The sequence below is a fragment of the Rhinolophus sinicus genome, chromosome 15 (assembly GCF_057876585.1).
Source record: "Rhinolophus sinicus isolate RSI-liver-muscle chromosome 15, RSI-T2T, whole genome shotgun sequence".
Classification (NCBI taxonomy): Eukaryota; Metazoa; Chordata; class Mammalia; order Chiroptera; family Rhinolophidae; genus Rhinolophus; species Rhinolophus sinicus.
The window spans coordinates 80,572,008-80,585,645 of record NC_142515.1 but is presented as its reverse complement, the minus strand read 5'-3'; the positions used below and the strand labels follow the sequence as shown (position 1 = coordinate 80,585,645).

The 13,638-nt window shown below is 32.8% G+C and overlaps 1 protein-coding gene across 5 annotated transcripts in view; it reads left to right on the top strand.

Moving 5' to 3' along the window:
* Window positions 1-13,638, top strand: part of FSTL5 (follistatin like 5) — a 639,519-nt gene that overhangs the window by 148,674 nt on the left and 477,207 nt on the right. The gene's annotated exons all lie outside the window — the stretch shown is intronic.

The window sequence follows — 13,638 nt, the reverse complement described above, 5'->3', positions numbered from 1 at the left end:
TCAATGAAGGATTGATAGACATTCAACTCTGTTTTTTGCATGGTTCTAACTGGAGTCCTCTAGGGCCACTGTTGTTTCAGTCTTAACTGTTTGGGGTGATGCAGGCCCTGTGATCTACATTCCCATTCACATACTTACATTTACATGTATTCACCCACACACATGCACAAATACATGTGTTAAATAAAGAGACTTAAAAAATCTTTGTTCTTTGTAATAAGGTATATTTGACTTGCCTTCAGTTGAGGGAAATGTTTATTGTAAGGAGCATATATACAATAATTATTATATATAGTACTACTATATATACAGAAAATATTTAGGGATTTCACATAGGTTACATATGTTATTTAGGATTGATATTGGATACGTGTTCATCCTACATTCCATACTTAATGTTTTAGGTAAGTTATTATTTCACCAATCGTATCCATTTGTTACATATCTTAAGATAGGTTCTGAAAACAGTAAGGAAATATTTATTAAAACATAAAAAAGTTTATATGAACAAGTAAATTGCATTTACTTCATCAAGTCATGTGATGAAAATTGTTTCTAAATATACTTATTTTTCTAATCTCTGAGGATCTTCTTCAAAATAATTATAAAAAATTAATTTATTTACATAATTTGCTCCTCACCAAGGTAATAACAAAATGTTAAATAAAACATCACAAAACTATAAAATAAAAACACAATGTACATCTGTCTGACTCATCCTATGAAAGATCTAATTAGCATGTGTTTTGACTGTACTCATAAATTTTATTGGAGTGGTGATTTCACACTTTAAATATAATTGCCTACTGAAAGGCGGTACATGTTTTTAAGTATAAAAGTAAGAGTCCCGTCATAACATCTATACTAAGAGAATGATTTTTGCCTTGTTTAAAATATTTTCTAATTAGCAATATTCTCCTGCAATACAGATGGATTTCTTATTTATAATCAGACCTTCATTGCATGCAAAAATATAGCCATATAGTACGATAATTGTAGGAAACAAATAGAGTCAGCAGATTTATCAAACAATAATCTGGGCCACTGCTTCCAAAGTGGGGAGAGTGCACCCCAGGCGGTACATAACAGGATGCATTTAGATGCAAGGAAAAAAAAAAAAAAAAAAAAAAAAAAATATATATATATATATATATATATATATAATGCTGTAGGCAAAGGCTATTGAATGATTTTAAGTATGATCAGTTTTATATATTAGAAAAAATATATCAGCAGCTATGTGGAGCATAGATTAAACAAAGGAGACAGAAAAGACAGGTGAGAGCAGGCTTGTGAGAATTATGAACATCTAAATTATAGCAATAGCAATGAAGTTTGAGTGGAGAAGTAGAGTTTAAGATATATGAAGGAATTAAGAGTCAATGGTGAACATTTCGATGTGAGGGGACAGGAAGAGATGCTATAGATGACTTACAAATACCTAGATATTTGCCATGCATTGTGAAGGTAAATCCTGAATGAAAAGCAAGTTCTGGAGAGTAAAATTATTTCGCTGGTGAACAATCTTATATTAAGACCTGCAGACCACCTACGGAAGTCAGATAATTCATGATTAATATGTGGTTCGGCCATATGCAGGATATATTACCTTGGACAATTTATTTAATATCTTTGAGTCTCATTCTCTTGATATATAATGGGGATTGTAATTGCTAATTCATACAATTATTCTCAGGACTGAATTCATTGGTAAAAGTTACCTTTTCCTAGCTCCAGCCTTTGTCTCCTTGGCATTTTGGGGTCTTGGTTAGCCAGTAATTCTGTTATTGTATTCTCTCCAGTGTACTTCTATCTTGCTGATAAAGTGGTTTTATATCCATGTGAGGTGACAGCTGTTTAAGAGTACCAGACATTTTTTTTTTTTTTTCAGGAGAGCAGCAGGCCTTAAGATTCTTATAGGTGATCTGAAGAGTAGTGTGGGTTGTCAGGGAGTTATTTTGACTAACTCAGAGAAGTAGTGTGTTTTCATTAGATGTTGAAGGGAATATAAATCCAACCACAAAATAAAAGTTCATCAGATGTTAATAAATACTTTGGGTAACTGTCAATATATTTAGGGAAATAGTTAAAGAATATAAATTAACAATTCATTAACAACTTAGTGGTCTGTATTCTAATTTATATTTTTGATGTGATACAGTATCTTTTGTACAGAAGTAGTGATGCTGAGTGCTAATTATTACTTTCTTAGATGCTGAGAAGTGAATGACTCTGCTCTATCTGTTTAAGGCTGATAAGAGTAATCTTCCCTTTATGTACTAGATAGCATTCAGAGTAGATCGGTCACTGGAAGGACATAGATGATACATAAAGATTTGACACATTAATAGCAAGCTAAGTACAGGCTCTAGGTTAGACTGTCTGGTTTAGAATCCTGATTGTATTACATCCTCACTGAATGAAGTTGAGCAAGTCAATTCCCTTCTCACTTTTTATTTTATTCGTAAAAGCTAATAATTCTAGATTTATTTGAAAGCGTGGTTATGAGTAACCAAATGCTGTGGATGTTACAGTATGCACAATCTTAGGTATTTTGATAACCTGTAATCTTATCGCACAAATCATTAATATTTTGAGTCAGATATGTATTCCAAATAAAACAACTATCTTATACACAGGCCTTGTACACCACACATACACAAACACGCACACACACACACACTCACAAGAGCTGAAAATCAGATGTAAGTAATTTTGGTGTTAGTTTTATTCTCTACAACTCCACCTTATTCCAATCTATACAAAAAAGCATTCCACTAAAGGTATTCTTAATTCGAAAGCCATTTCCTTAAAATAGACTTTCTTTGATGAGGCTGTAGTAAGGTGTGACAAAGTCCTACAATCAGCTTTCAAGTCTTTGATTTCAATACACACCAAAATAAAAAAGAAAAAAAAAATATATATATATATACGTATACACATAAACATATATACATACATAATAACATATATACATATATGTCATTTTTACATTTACTTTCGAGTAATTTACATTGCGATTAAAACTCATGTAAGGGTAAAATTTATCTTACACTTTAGAGAAGGACATTATTTCCAGTCACAAATTATATTCTAAGTTTTCAAAGACTATGCACTATGTATCTTATGCCTCATAGGTAACTGTCAAACATCTTTTTCTTGTTTTAGTTGGTCTGGTTGCCATTCACTAATAAAGTTTAACTAATAAGCCCTTTAATTTTTTAACTGAATCATGATCTATTAAGGGACTTTGGAAATGAGTTCAGTTTTATGGCAGTATCATAATTGGTTTTTCAATTTGTGCACCACCACATCACTGGAATAATTGAAACAAAATTATTGACAAATACTTGTTTTGAAATCTTCATTTACATAGGACATTTAAAGACCACTTGCTATCGAATAACACATTATGTTTTTATGAAACAAAAGAAAGCACACACACACACACACACACACACAGTCACCACTTATCCAATGTATTGAAACATGTCTCTACTTGAATATCTCAAGACATCTAAAACTTTTCCTATCCAAAACAGAATACTTCCTTCTCCTCCTGCTGTCTTCCCCTTTCTCAATGGCTACTCCCTCCTTTCACAAACTCAGTCAAATCTTACAATCAACTCTGACACCCCTCTGGGACTCAGCCATTCTCTCAGAAACCTTAGTCTCTATAAGCAACACAAACTCAAAGCTCCACGTTGCCACACAGCCCTTGCTGCTTCTGCTTTTGTCCAAGCCACTAGTAGCTGCTTAGTTTATCCTGCTGTAGTATCCTTGTGAAGGCACCTTCCTCCCTTCAAACTCTTCTCAATCCAGCAGCCAGAGTGATTCAGATAAAAATCACTCCTCTGCTCAAAGCACTCTCTGCCTTCCTACTTCACCCTGAATGGAGGTTAAAGAACTGAAAATTACAGACAAGGCCCTGCCAGGCGTCCCTACCTCTTGCCTTTCTGACCTCCACTGCACTTTCTTTTAATCTCTGTCGCTCCTGCCACACTGCCTTCCTTGCTACCCCTTCAACGAGAGCACATCAGGCCATCTTTCCCTGGGCTTTTTGCACTTCATCCTCTCTCTATCTGAATCATTCTCTCCCCAGGTGTCCATATGGTTTATTTCCTTATATCCTTCATGTCCGTTCTTTAAAGGTCATCTTCTATTGGAGGTCTACCCTGACCTCCCTTTAAGAACTGAAGCTTCCATCTGCCAGCACGTACTCTCTTCTACCCCTGCTTTCTCTTTCTCCATGGCCTCATCACCTTCTTAAACATATTTAATATACAGATATTGTTTCTTTAGCCTGTTTATTGTCTGCCTCTCTCACTAAAACATGAGCTACCTGAGGGCAGGGATTCTATCTGTTTGGGCCATGCTGTCCATCCTGTCTATAGAATCTTGGTATATAATAGATCTTTGATGAAAACATTTTAGTGTGTTGATAATAGGGAGGTCTGACCTGCATTTAATAGCTTAAATATTTGATAGAATATATGAAGCGGTTCTTCCAAATAATTATCTTCCAGCAGAAATATTGAACTGACCCAGTGAGAGAAAGATCATGCAGAATTAGAGTGGAGGATATTTGGTGCTAGAGGCACAGAAATGGTTTCTCAACTTCAGTCTTCCTCGGTCTCTAGGAACTGAGTACTGTCTGCTTTCCCAAGGTTCTGTTATCCTAGTTATAAAATTGAATGTGGGTTATGAAATAACATTGATTATTCACTAGGCATTAGACAAACCAATGCATTATATGAACTAATGTACATGAAAACAAAATGCAGAATTATATGAAATGTAAACATGGTATTTCCAGTTTGAAATATCTTAATAGCCTTTTCATGTGTATGCCTTTATGGTATTTCCAAATCAATAACAGTATAAAAAATGTTGTTAGGAAATTAGTATTGGGAATTTGGTCCGTATCTGGAAAACTGTTTTTATCACCAAGTCTATTTCCATTCACTCACTTGGGACCCCGTTGTTAACATGCTGCTAGTAGCAGCTGTATTTTGATCTCCAGGTGGTAGAGACAGCAAGTTTGGGTAAGCGCATCTAACACCTAACTAGAAAGAGTAATTATTTGGTGGCCATGACTTATTTTAAAACTTTGTGTTGTGTCTCACATACTTCATACACTTGAAGGAGTTCAGGGGCAAGTTGCTGATTCAGTCCATTTGTAACAGTGGCCATGATGCTTCATAGGGAATGAAGCTCAAAATGTTCACACAGGAAAACAAGATTGTACTTAAGATAAAAACTAAATAAGCTTTTGATTATTAATTTTCATATCTAATTGTATGTCTTAAGGAGTTGTAATGGAAAGAAATTGATATAATGGTAATATAATTTATATGTATATAAGTTAATGTTAAATTTATAAAAAAGGATTGATATATTTCATTATATTTTCACTTATGTCACCACCTTTTTTATTATATATGTTCTTTAAAAAAGTACTACTATTTATAGTTAAGCGTTTAATAGTTTATATTTAATAGTTTAATAAGTGTTTAATAGTTTATATTTAAGTGTTTAAAATTTAACTGACCTTATTGATAATGATTTTAGAAAACCATTTTCTTTGACGATGTGTCAAAAAAACCTAAAAAGAAACAAAATTGAGTGGCTTTTGTTTCAAGAGTGTTTATATAAAAACATCATTTTGTATATTGTCTAATATATCTTTCTTTCCAAAAATACACTGTAGTTTATAAACTTATTATGATATAACGATCACATAGAAATTGCTTTAAGATTATTTATATAGTCTGATTTCCCAAAATAGAGTTGACTAAACAAGGGCCCAGCATCACAGTTTGAACAGAAGCCACTAGACTGTGTGGTATCTGAATTTTATCTTATTTTGAGTATTTAAATTTGACTGTAAATTAAAATTATGGGAATATGTTCTCCAAAGTTATTTTTGGTATATCTAAATTTATTTAATGCGACATTAAAAACAACTTTCTTTAGGTATAATTAAATGATAGATGTTGTATGAGTGTTTTTTTTATGACATGTATCCACTACCGTAGTACTATACAGAATAGTTTACTGCTCTAAGATTCCTTTGTGCCCTGCCTATCCATCTTTTTCATCTAACTCCTCACAATCTTTTTACTGTCTCCATAGTTTTGTCTTTCCCAGAATATGATACAGTTAGAATCGTACAGCTTTTTTAAATGCAGCTTTTTAAAACTATCTTCTTTTATTCAGTAATATACACTTAAGTTTTCTCCATGTCCTTTCATATCTTGAGAGCTATTTTTTTTTTAACACTGAATAGTATTCCACTGTCTGGATGCACTATATTTTATTTATCCACATACCTAATGAAGGACATATTGGTTGCTCCCAAGGTTTGGCAGTGATGAGTAAAGCTCCTATAAACATTAATGTGCAAGTTTTGTTTTATGAGTTTGATGACATATCCAAATATAAAACCACCACCAACAAAATCGAGAGATATATAAATATTTTTGAGTAAATTAGTATCTATTTTTATCTATATATCTATTTCTATATATACATATATATGTGAAATGTATTATTATTTCCTATTTTCATATACAGATCTCTGAGTTTTAAGACCTGTTTAGCATCCGATAATCACCATCAATATCATGATACTGAACAGATCGTTCACCCACTAAAACTCCCTAATGCCTGTCTTCTACAGGCAAATATCCCACACCCAATCTCTGCCAACCATTGATCGGTTTTCTGTTGCTATATTTTTGCCTCTTCCAGAATAACATACAAATGCAATCATGCAGTATGTAACCTTTTGAGATTGAACTGGCATCTTTACCTAATGTGTTTAATATTTCAGTAAAGTAGCATTTCTTTTTAATTTGTCAGAGTGCATATATAGAAGTCAATTTATAATCAGTCATATTTTTTTAAGCTTTGATTCTAAAGCTGTGCTTTGGCTGGTATTTGAAGCATGATAAGCTACATTCATGAAATGTAAAACATGCTGTAATATTTTTAACAATATCTTGATTGAAAGGTACTGGGGTATTTTCCTCCTTGAAACATTAAATACTTAAATCTAATTTAAGTATTCTGTTTCCAGAGCATATTGATTATTTGGCATATAATTCGCTGACCTTTTCTGTTTTCTTTTCCGTTTATTCAGAGGGAGGAAGCTTTTCATGTGCTAGTTTGTCTTTTTGAGAAGTCAATTGCAACCTTAGGCTTTCATGCCTTAGATCTCCTGAGAAATATTATGAGACACGAGACCTGTTTATTTCTTCCAAGACTTAATTATACTGGCAGAGACTGCCTTTTTCCAGATGTCTGTTTCATTTCTCAAGTTGTGGAAACTGTTTAAAGGTTAGCAGAATCAGAGATTCAAGTGGAATACACCCTTGGCATAGGGGCGTGAAGGTCATTGCCACATTCCACAAAATGATTATAGTTTCCCATCAGACACTTTTCAATCTGATCCACTTGTTATCAGAAAAGTCAATATTTGCATTCTGTTGAATATGCATGACCACTAGTGTTTAAAGAAAGGGCTACTTGATATATGCACTTCTGTGATTATCTTGTTTGCATTCACAAGAAATTATCTGAAAATCCTCTAATGAGTCAAAGACTTGCTGTAAGGGGTTATTTCATTATTCGAATTAGTTCTGCAGCAACTTTATATTTAACTGACTTAGCATTTTATATTGTTTAATTGAAAATAAATCACCAGAAGAGGAAAAAAAATTAAAAAAAATACACTGAGAAATAACTTCTCTGTTCATAAAACATTCAATGTATTTTCAAAATTTTCATCATATTCCTGGTTTTTCTTTTAATCTCAAAGTACACGCATTGAAGAAGTTGTTTTTTTTTTCATAGTGGTTTCTCATATTTTAATAAACCCAACAAGCTTCCATTGAACATTACAATGTGGCAGTATTTAACAGATAATTTTTCAAGCTTTATTTTCTGTCGACTTTTCTTCTTTTTGAGATATTTGCATCTCTGAGACGTATTAACTGTTAATAAAATTAACTTACACGTTTTCTGGATTCCTTTGTTGGTGTTTTGTCATGTATAATCCTTTTGTTTGTAAATGATCCATCTTCTGTTTTCAATGATCCTGTTAGCTTAAAAACAATGGGATGCCATTGTATGCTTCACTGTTTGTGACTTGCCCATTTTGTAGGCATGAAAATAAAGAAATCTTGTTAATTACCTTATTAGACCAATGGTCTCTACTTCCTTTAGATCCTACTTACCATTCCAATTTTGTGAAATCAAAGAAAATGCTAGAGCTTATCCGATACTGGAAGCATCTTTCAATTCTCATGAGTTTCCTCTGTTGCCCTTTTAGTGGTTTTTGAATTCGATCATTTATTCTCTCACACTAAAATTTGCAGTGCCCTCTTTGTATCTTGAGCTTGACATTTCAAACCGAAGTAACCAAGAGTAAGATTTTTTCTTCTCTGAGACTCATTTTCTAAATCTGTAAAATGATGGTTGGACTAGGCAAATCTTTAATTGGATGGTGATTTGATATTCTGAGCCGTATTGATGCCTCAAAGTCAAACTAAACATAACAAATCTCTTGCTCAGGGTCCTTTAATAGAAAGTATACTAAGGTATGAAGTCCTTCACTGATAACTTTTAGCCTGCAAGTTAAAATTTGTTGGAGCCATTGAGTAAGTATATTTCTCCTGTCTTCCTCTATTAGCTTTGGTAAACTCCTGGATTCTCATTTTATACAGTATTTGAGTTGTTACTGAAAGATTATAAGCCTATCCTTGTATTTAGAAAGCTTTTTCCTTCCCCAGCATTTCAAAATATTTTTCTCACTCTTCCACTACAACAAAACCTCTGTGAACTTTGTTAACTGGCAAATAAAAGGCCAATTTGAGAGGCAACAAGAATTTATTTGAAATCCCGGAGGATAGTTATTGGGGAAGCACAGATTCAAGCAGAAACCCAAAAGTGTTCTGTTTCGGGTGTGAAGCAAGGGGTTTTTAGGAGAAATAGAAGGGGGATAACTACATAAATAGAAAGAAGGAATTTTTATTGGCATTATAAGGAAATAATTTCTATAGGTGCAAATAAGCTAAGTTATTCTTTAGCTGTACATGGTGGTAGTAAAAAATGTCTTTAATTTTTAGTGCAGTAGTCAGAATGTCTTCTTTCCTTTAAGCTTTGCAAACAGTTGTTAGGAATACAGTATTGTTTTGGCCCAGTCCAAAGGTTCTTTTCCTGTTCAGTTAAAGCATTTCAGAGGTTTGATGAGTAAGACATGCAAGGCAGTTGCTTTGGAATGGCAGCTCAGAATCAATTTTGGAGTGGCTTCATTTATATTATTTTTTCACAGCCATAAAACAGAAATATGTAAGTAACAAAACAAGTAACTGGAATTTTTATTTTATTTTATTTTAAATCAGATGTCTTCTACATGAAAGTTAATGCATTAGCTTTGACAAGGCAAAACTAGGGGTAAGGAAGGGGTTAGATTGGGACAGGAGTGTGTAAGGGAGGAAAACATTTTATTTCTTTCCTTCTAGGTTCTTTGACTGCTCCAACAATTAAATTAACATTACAAATTAACAGAAGAAAAACTAACTTAATTTTGTACTTACGAAGGGCTCCACAGCAATTTCAGACCGGTAGGCAGTCAGGAAAATAAATAATAATAATAAAGCTCATATGCCATTCTAGAGTAGAGGGGTTGAGCAGGTTTCTAGGGCTTCAAAAAGAAGGAAAGCCATTCAAGAAAAATTAGAAGAGCAAGTGTTTGGTAGACAGATGCTTGCCAAGCCATCAGAGACAATGGGACACAGAGAGGGCTTTGAGCTCCAGATCCCGATGAACTCCCAACAGCCATTATACTAAGATGTAAACAAAGATATCCCTACATTTGAAATAATTCTCAAATCTTTCAATTATTAATTTTTGAAACTTTTTTAAGTTTATTGGTGTGACAATGGTTAGTAAATGGTGTACAATTCTGGATACATCATCTATATATCTATCACATTCTGTGTTAACCACCCAGAGTCAGTTCTTCTTCCATCGCCATATGTTTGACACCCTTTACCCTCATTACCACCACCCCGCTTACACTTTGGTGACCACTAAACTATTGTCTGTGTCTATGAGTTTTTGTTTCTTTGTTTGTCTTGTTCCTTTATTGCTTTCAGTTTTATATCCCACATATCAGTGAAATCATATGGTTCTCAACTTTTTCTGTGTGACTTATTTCACTTAGCATAATAATCTTGAGTGCCTTCCATGAATGCATAGGTCCCTTCCATGAAAACTTGTGGGCTTTGGGTTCAAAGAGGATTTTATGAACTTGACCTCAAAAACAAGGGAAGTAAAAGGTAAAATAAATTAATGGGACTATATTAAACTAAAAAGCTTCTGTACAGCAAAATAAGCCATCGATGAAATAAAGAGGCAAACAACCAAATGGGAGAAAATATTTGCAAACAATACCTCCAATAAGGGGCTAATATCCAAAATATATAAGGAACTCATACAATTCAACAATAAAAACACAAACAATCCAATTAAAAATGGACAGAGGCCCTGTATAGACATTTCTCCAAAGAGGACATACAGATGGCCAATAGACAGGAAAAAGATGCTCAACATCACTAATCATCAGAGAAATGCAAATCAAAACCACAATGAGATATCACCTCACCCCAGTCAGAATGACTATCATCAACAAGACAAATAACAAGTGTTGGAGAGGCTGTGGAGAAAAAGGAACCCTCATACATTGTTGGTGGGAATGCAGACTGGTGCAGCTGCTATGGAAGGCAGTGTGGAGGCTCCTCAAAAACTTAAGGCTAGAATTACCATATGACCCAGCAATCCCTCTGCTGGGCATGTACCCAAAAATTTGAAAACATTTTTCTCTAAAGATATATGTGCTCTGATGTTCAATGCAGCTTTATTTATGGTGGCCAAGACATGGAAACAACTAAAGTGTCCTTCAACAGATGATTGGATAATTTATCTAATAATTCTGTTGACAGATGATTTGGCAGAAGATGTGGTACATATACACAATGGAATACTACTCTGCCATCAGAAAAGATGCAATAGTGCCATTTGTGACAACATGGATGTAATTTTCAAAACATTTAATCTGTACATTTATTCCTCTGATTTCTTTCATTATTTATTCTTTAATGAAATATTTATTTAGTGTTGACTACATATCACCATCTTTGGTAAACACTAAGGTTACAATTGACAAGGATACATTACCTACCCTGAAAGATCTCATTTTCTAAGAGGAGTTTTCCAAAAATCACAGCATGGTTTAATTATTTTAGGTATAAAAGTTTATGGGAACATAAGAAGATCACTGTCACATTTGCCATGGAAAAACATAAAAAGCTTTATAAAGAAGTGACTATTAAATTACTTGTTACAGTTATACATGGTGACATTAAGTGGTCAGGGAAAGTAGTTTCCCTGGACATTACATCTCAAGGAATGCATATTAAAATAATGTCTGTTTTATATGAATAAGTATGTATTATTTAAATTAGTAGATACATGGAATGAAGATATGTTGGTAATAACATGATTTTGCATGCAAATCTTAATAAACATATTCTTTCCTCCAATAATCTTAGTGTCATTTTATGAAAAGAAAGTGTAATGTACCATCAAAAACTAAGTACTATAGTGTTAAATGCTTACAAAGTGATATATGAATATTCAAATTTATAGGTATATTCAATATTAAATTCACTTATATAACTAAGAAGTTTAGCTAGTCTTTATTTCAGTGAAGTTTTGAGTCAATAATATTTTAAAGAAAGTTATTTCATTCAGAAACAAATTCATTAATGTCAAAAATTTGTGGTGAAACCATGCAATATTAACAAATGGAGTAATTGGGTAAAGCACACATTTATCTTATGAATGATATAAAATATATTATTTTCAAGAGAAATGCACCCTATTTCTTAAAGTGACTCCTAACATTATTTCTTCATACAGTTTCCAGAATGTTAACATCCTTGACAGTAAGATTGAAGCATCTTAAATACAGTTTTTTTAATGTTATAATGAGATATAAAAACAACAATAAATCTAATAAATCCCTGAGTGCATTTTTGTCTTACAAGTAAAGTAATATTGGATAAACATCAGAATCACCTGTTAAAAAAGAGAGAGAAAGAATGACAAGAGACACGCTTCAACTCCAATCCTGAAGGCTTTGATTTAGTAGTTTTACATGGGGCCAAGGAATCTGAATTTTTAAAAGCTGTCCTGGTCATTCTGATATATAGTCAAATATATATCAGACATGTGGCATGTGATTTAATTAGTTGTCTCATGCAATCTTTTCCTATACTGACTTTTCAGAAAATATATATCTTAGAACTATGAAATGTTTTTACTCTTTTGTCAGAAAAAAAAGAGCAAAGATTTTAGACATGCAAAGTTTGGCAAAAAAAAAAAAAAAATACTTAAGAAAGTACAACCACATTATGCTTATTATTAAATTCCATTTTGTGTCTCTTTTTAGAGAAGAGATTGGTGTCTTGAATAAATTTATAGAAAAGCTGTAGTTTAAAAATACCATTCACTTTTCTATAATTTTCACATAACATAGATGACAATGAGAGACAAAAGATTAAACAGAAGAGTATGAGAAAAAAAATACGAAAGAGAAGATGAAAATGTAAGGAGGGAATTACAATGAGCAACAAACGAGATAAATGGCAGAGAAAAAAGACAAACTGCCATTTTTAGGAATAAATGGAAAAAACAAAACAAAACAAAACTGGTGTCATGGCTATAACTTGTCATTTGTTCTTCGGTCTTAAGCAGCTGCTACTTCTTTCCCGATGTTTCCTTTAAATCCATCTGTCTCTTGATAATTTATTCAGTTCCTTAAAATTTCTTTGTGTGTGTGTGTGTGTGTGTGTGTGTGTGTGTGTGTGTGTGTGTGTGTTTGGGGGGGATGATTCCAGTTTAGAATATGTTTTGGCCTTTAGATTTAAAAAAGAATGCATGATGCTATATTTGTATTGGAGGCATCTATGTGAAATCATTATTTTTTTAAATGTATTCCTTAACTCTGTCCGCCATTAAGTCTATAGAAATAATCACCTGTACTAAGAATGAAAATAGAAAGAGTCCATATTATGTTTTTTAAGTACCTTTTCCCACTAATGTGGATCAGAGATCCTTGAGAAATGGGTGATTCCAGGTCTGGGCTACAGTGAATAAGCTATTACTACAGAAAGCAAAGAAATGCTCAGAGACAACAGGGTCATGTCCAAAGAACGTAATAATCAGTGTTGACAGTTACCCCCCTAAATTTCACATAATTTAAGTTTCAAAAAGAATAATTATGGAAATGAATTATAACATATTAAAAAATTTTGAATCTATAGTGATCATAAAAAAAACGAGAGAGATTTTTTAAGGCAAGTTAATAAATATAGAGAGAAAGAAAAATTAAAGAATTATTATTTGTCAAGCCCCAAAGTAATTACTAAATCAAGTAAAGATCAATATCTGTGCCATATTTCAGTCCTATATAGTTTTATAGTGTAGCGTATACAAACAATATTTATTTTTCCCTCATGTATATTTACCCCAGGTCTCAGATTGGATTCAGATTTATTTTGTGTTTTT